The following is a 7,957-nucleotide window of genomic DNA, read 5'->3' as shown; positions in this document are numbered from 1 at the left end:
AACCCCCCACAGCAACACACAACACACACTCACACCCACACGTACACCACAACCCACCCACTCACACACACACCAGACACCACACCCACACAACAACACACTCAGCACCCGACACACACACCCACACATGTACACCACCCACACACACCCAATACATCACCACACATACACACACGCTACACACAACACAACAATCACACAAAGACACACACACACACACATCCCACACCATCATGACACCCGCACACCCACACACACCCACAGGTAAACCTTACGTACAACCCACCAACCCCCCACACCCACGTCACACGAACACCCACACTCCAGATGTACACACACACCACACAAACACCCCAATCACATACACCACGCGCACCCCACACACAACACACCCCAACCATGGACACTCCTCACACACACACACGGAACCACACACACACACCCTCACCAGCACACACTCACACCCACACCCACTAAGTACACACACACAAACAACCCACCCCCCCAACCGCTCACACCCACATGGTACACCCTCACACCCACACACACAAACATACAACACCACACACCAGACATACAACACGCACACTCACAACACCAACCCACACACCACACACCCATCAACACGTACACCCTCACATCCACCCCCACACACACTCACACCACAATCCCACCCACAAACACCACACCCACAGGTACACCCCCCCCACACACACTCTACACACCCACAACACACCCACACACCCACATACACCACCCAACACACTCACACGCACACCCACATGTCACCCCACACCCACACCCACTCACACACACAACAATCACACCCCACACACACACACCCACATGTACACCCACACACACAACACAGACACACCCACACACACCCACCACTCCCACCCACCACACACACAACACACACCACACGTACACCCACCCCACCCAACACACCACACCACAACACCCCACCCACCACCAAATACACACACAACACCACCAAGTACCCCGTCACAACCCCCACACCCACAACACACACACCACCACACGTAAACCTACACCACCCCACAACCCCAAACCCCTCACACCACCCCCACCCACAAAACACACCCAACCCATCCCACTCACCACCACACAACACACACATACACACACCCACACACCCATGCAGAGACACACACACACTCACACACACCACCCACCAAAACGTTACCCCTCACACCCCCCACACACACACACCCACACCGTACACCACACCCATCCCACGTACACCCTCCCCCCCCCCCCACACCCACACATACCCACTAACACGTACACCCTCCCCCCCACCCACTAACACACGCACACACCCCCCCCCCCCACCGGTCACCTTCCCCCACCACGCACACAACCAAACCCTCACACCCACCCACACACACACATCACAACCACGCACCACCCACACACACACACCAACATGTACACCCACACCCACTATACACACCCACACACACCCACAAAACCACATACACTCAAAAAACACACACCCACAACCCGCATGTACACCCGCCACACAAACAGCAGTCTCCGCCACACCCACCCACACACCACACACTCCACACACCCACGCACACCCACCACCCACAACCAAGGCACACCCCAACACATACACACCCACCACACACGCACACCCACCACACGGACACCCACAAACCCACACACACACACCCCAAGTACACCCAACCACCCACACCACAACCACCCACCCTCACACCCCCCACCACACACACACACACCAACAACCACGGACAATCTCACACCCACCCACACACAACACACACCCACACGGAACAACCCACAACCCACCCACGCACACACCCACCCTCACACCACAACCAACCCACACAAACAACGCACACCACTCACACCCCACACAAACACCCAAATGTCCACCCACACACACACATACACACCCACTCCACACCGCAACACCAAGACTCACCACACAAACCCACAGCACACCCACACAGCAGGTGACCACCGCACACCCCCCACAACCACACAGCACACGCATACCCACCCACCAAACACCCCACAGACACTCACAAACACCCACTCACACCCCACAACCACACATATACACCCAACACTCACACCCACCGACACCACACCACACTCACAACACACGCACACAACCACACACAAACACACCCTCACACCCACACACCCACAGAACTCACCCACACACACCTAACATGTACTAACCTCCACACACAACACCATCATGTACCACCCTCACACCCACCCACAAACACACCGCACACCAACCCAACACACACACATACCACCCACCCCCACCCACCACTCACACCCACCACCGGACACCACACACAAACACACCCCACACGTACGCCCCAGACCCACCCACACACACACACACACTCAGGCCCAGCTGGTTTACGTGATGGACACACACACACACGCACCCATCACGTACAACCCCACCCACCCACACACCCACACCACCCGCACAACACACATCCCAACACACACCACCCACGCACCCCACCACATCACTACACCACAGGGACACACACACACGCAGACAACACACACAAACACACACCCACACCCACACCAAGCACACCCAACCCACACGTCCACCCACAACCACCCACCCACACCACAAACCCACCACACGTTACACCACACCACCCCACCAACACACACCCGCACACCAACCAACACCACACACACACACACCCACACGGACCCCACCCCCACCCACACACACACATCCCACGCACACCACCCACACGGTCACCGCACCACCCACACCCACACACACCGCACACACACACACAACAAACACACACATCCACGCCCACCCACACAAACACACCCACAGGGACACACACATCACACGCACACCCACCCACAAGTACACCCACCGCCACCCACACACACACACACACAAACCACGGAACAACAAGCCACCACACAAACACAACCAACACCCGCACGACCACCACACACACAGACACCACCCACAGGACAGCCCACACCCACCCACCCACCCACCCCACACCCACACCCCACACACCAAGCACACCACCCACACACACCCAATGTACAACCCACGCACACACACATACACAACAACACACACCCCAAATACACTACCCACAAACCCACAACAGATCACATCCACACCACCCACGCACGACATACACACACACACCCCCACCAACACGGACACCTCACACCCTACCCACACACCACCACACACACACAGGACAACCACACCCACCCCACTCCCCACGCCCGCACACCCACCACACAACAACAACACACCCACCACGCACACTCACACCCAATGTACACCCGCAAAACACACACCCGCATGGTACGACTCACACCCGCCCACCCCACATCACACACACAACCTCACAAACACACAACAGCACACACACACCACCAACACGTACACCCGCCACACAACACACACACACACACCACCCACGGACACGCCCCACCCACCACTAACACAACACCCTCAGACCCACCCACACAAACACACACCCTCTACACCCACTCAACCACACAAACAGCCACATGGACACACACAACCCACACAGACACAACCAGCACACACCCACACACCCCGGTCACTCACCCACACCCACGCAGATCCCCAAAACACCCCCGAGGACCCCCTCCACACCCACCCACAACACCACGCACACACACATCACCACGCAGACCCACCCCGACACCACAAGACACTGCACACACCCCCGCACAGTCAGACACACACAGGGAACACTACACACAAAAACACTCACACCCACCCACACCACACACCCATAACACACCCACGCACACTCAACACACACACAAAAATACACACCCCACACCCACAGGGTACACCCGCACACACCCCACCGAGGTACACCGCCCCACCCACCCACAAACACACAGCACACAGCACACACCACACACACACAAGGGACACACCCACACACAACCCACACACGCACACCCACCCACACGTACACCACACCCACCCACCCACACACACACCCTCCACCCACACACACACACCCCCCTCTGGTACACCGCCACACCCACAGCACAGACACACACACACAGCCACACCCCACACACACCCACATACACACACCCACCACACACCACCACACTCTACACCCACCCACACGTACACCACACCCACCCACAACAACAGCCCACACACCCACACGTACAACCCCACCACCCCACACCCACCCACACACCGCACACCCACCCCACACAAACAAACAACTCCACACGGATCACCCAAACCCACCCACCCACAACCACCAACCAACACACACACACACCCACACAGACACACACGACACCCACCACACACACCCACAGGTACACCCACATCACACACAAACACAAATAACACCCAAACACACACCCACAGCACTCACCCACACAAACCCACACACTAGAACAGCACACAACCACGCATTCATACCACCCACTACACACCAACCACACGTGACACCCGCCACCCACCACACGACACACACACAAACCCACACGGACACCCACAAAACACCCACTCAAACACACATCCTCAACACCAACCCACACATACACCCCCACACTCACCGAACACCCCACAGGTACACCCTCACACTACACCACAAGCATGGCGAACAGCACACCCATCCACCCACACACACACACACACTCACACAAAAAACCGCACATCACACCCACCCACTCACACCCACCCACAGGACACCCTTCACCCACCAACACACACACACACACCCTCATGTACACCTCACACCCACACACACACACAACACACACCCACTCCACACGCCCACTTCACACCCACACACACACACACAGTCCCCCACCCACACACCACCCCACACCATACCCCCACACCCACCACACCACAGCCTTACACACCACACCACCACGTACACCATACCCAAACAACACATGCACACCCTCACCCACACCAAACACACTCGCCACGCAAACCCACCCACGGACAACCATTTACCCACCCACACACACTCTCACACCACAGGGACACCCACCACACACACACACTACCCACTCACATACAACACCCTCGCACCCACACCACACACACCCACATGTACAACATGCACACACTCACACACACAAACAAATCATACACAACATATTACACCAAAACGAACCACACCCACTCCCACACACACACACACACACTCATACTACACGCAGACACACCCACACAAGACCACCACAGCAAACACACCCACGCACAAAAACCCACAAGTACACACACCACACAGACACACCACCCACCACATACACCACTCACACCCAATGTAACCCTCACACCCACCACAGCACTACCACACAATACACAACCAACACCACGCACACACACCAACACTCACACACAACCACCCACACACACAACCCCATCACATGTGCACCCTTAACAAACACACACACACTCCCCCTCATGTACACACCCACACACAACCACACACACCCACTCAACACCCCACTCACACCCACACCACACACACAACAACAGGACAACACAACCACCCCACACTCCAACCCACCACACGTTACACAGTACAACCCACCAAACCCCCCACCCAACACACACCCAACACTCACAAACACACGTACACACACACAAACCCACCCACAAACACCCACGGTACACCCTCTCACCACAAACACACACACCACACACATTACATGTACACCCTCACACCCACTCATACAAACCCACTCACACCCACAACCCACACACACCCACATGTACACCCTACACACACCACACACACACGACACCCACACACCTTGCACACAACACAACCCACACAACACCAACACCCACCCAAGGTACACCTCACACCCACCAACACACCACAGTACACCCACACCCAACCACATGGTAAACCTCACACCCACCCACACACCCTCACACCAATGTACACCCACACACACAATCAATAAACAACATGTACTCCCTCACAACACAACACCCCACGTATACCCAAACACATGCACACTCAAACACACACCCACAGACGCTCACAACACACCCACCCCAAGTCCACCATCAAACACACACTCACTCAACACCATGTAAACATCAACAACAACAACCCCAACACCCCCACACACACCACACACCCACATGTACACCCTCACACACACACTCATCACACCCACATGTAACCACACACATACATACACACCACACACGTATTACCCACACACATAAACATCAAAACAAAACCCACCATACGTCACACACACACCAACACAAGGACACCCTCACCAACACACAATACACACACCCCACACACACCCTACCCTACGCCCCACTACATCCGCACTACACCACACACCACGCCCAAAACACACACACACACCCACAGACCCCGGCATACACACACACACGGTTAACCAATACGCTAACACCAACACGTACAAACCTCACTACCCACCCACACGCACACAAACCACCTACTCTCACACACACACCCACCAACACTCACCCAAAACGCACACAACACACACACACACCACACCCCACACCATCACACATACACAACATACAGACACAACACACCTACACCAAACACCAACCACCCAACTTTTTTTCACACACACACATAACACACATAAACTCACACACACACCCACCACACGTACACACACAACCCACAAGAACACCCTCACCATACACACACCACACACCACACATACACACATACAAACGAAACACGCACACCCCAACACACATCACCAACACACCCTCATACGCTCCAAACACACTTCTCCACACGTACACACGTACACCACCACACACACACACCCACATATGCTCACACACCACACACACATTCAATCACCTCACACACACAACATACATACGATCACACACAACCTAAAATCAACTACAACAACCCAGCCATAGAAAAATTCCACTGTAAACAAAGTGTTTCCTGTTTCATTTTGAAGTTCCTTTGTATCACTTCCATTTTCCTTTGATTTACTTCCAACTTTGTGTTATGAGTTCTGTTGCCTCGTGCTTGTTTTCTCCCCTTTAAATATTTTAGATTATTTCTGTGTGCCTACTTCCGCTCGATACTTCTTGCTCTAAGTATATTTTTATTTTCAACTCTGCATTTGGGGCCCAAGCCTCACAGTTTTCCTGACAAAGGGTCTAAAGGTCAGTTGACTCTGTTGTAGTTCTTTAAAGCCCAGATTGAAACAAAGTAAGTACTTGAGCCAAATTTAAAGGTTCTCTCTTGTGAAATTGGCCCACCTGCGGTCTGCAGCTCTGAAACAGCTCCAAACGGCCACCGAGGCGCTGTTATGATCTAAAAACCTTCCCAAACTCGTTAAAACTTACATCCGATTGCAGAAAATCAACAAAAATGAGGAACGCTTCACGAATTTGCGTGTCATCCTTGCGCAGGGGCCATGCTAATCTTCTCTGTATCGTTCCAATTTTAGTATATGTGATAGCGAACTATCACAGAAGTACCAAGGATCTGAGGGGCATTTAAAGGCATCTGGGAGCCATGAAGTTCTCCCACGGTGTGAGGAACCAGAGCCAGTTAAGGGCCTGGCTGCATCTGGATGAACCACAGCAGTAAGCAGAGGTGTGGGTGCAACACCGAGACATTTCAGTGACATTAGAGACAGAAAGGAGTAGATACCTTTCAATCTGACATACTTTATGTAATGTCTGGCTGCTGTAGAGCTCACAGGGGCTTCTGGGAAACCTATGCAAATAAGCTTACGTCAGTGAGAGATGATTGGAGGGCTGTAGGCAAGAGAACAAAAGACGTAGTCACACCACCCCCACCCAGAGGCATTTTGACCCCCCCCAAACCACCCGGCTGGGACATAGAGAGTAGGACGGGGGAGGGGAAGAATGTCG

The 7,957-nt window shown here is 54.3% G+C and overlaps 1 non-coding gene across 1 annotated transcript; it reads right to left on the bottom strand.

The window, feature by feature from the left end:
* Positions 1 to 7,444: 7,444 nt before the first annotated feature.
* LOC116670717 (U6 spliceosomal RNA) lies at positions 7,445 to 7,550 on the bottom strand. The gene has a single exon (XR_004327107.1). It is a non-coding gene; the product is annotated as a U6 spliceosomal RNA (small nuclear RNA).
* Positions 7,551 to 7,957: the final 407 nt, after the last annotated feature.

Source organism: Etheostoma spectabile, chromosome 20 (genome assembly GCF_008692095.1).
Source record: "Etheostoma spectabile isolate EspeVRDwgs_2016 chromosome 20, UIUC_Espe_1.0, whole genome shotgun sequence".
Taxonomy (NCBI): Eukaryota; Metazoa; Chordata; class Actinopteri; order Perciformes; family Percidae; genus Etheostoma; species Etheostoma spectabile.
This window is presented reverse-complemented; position numbering and strand designations above follow the sequence as displayed.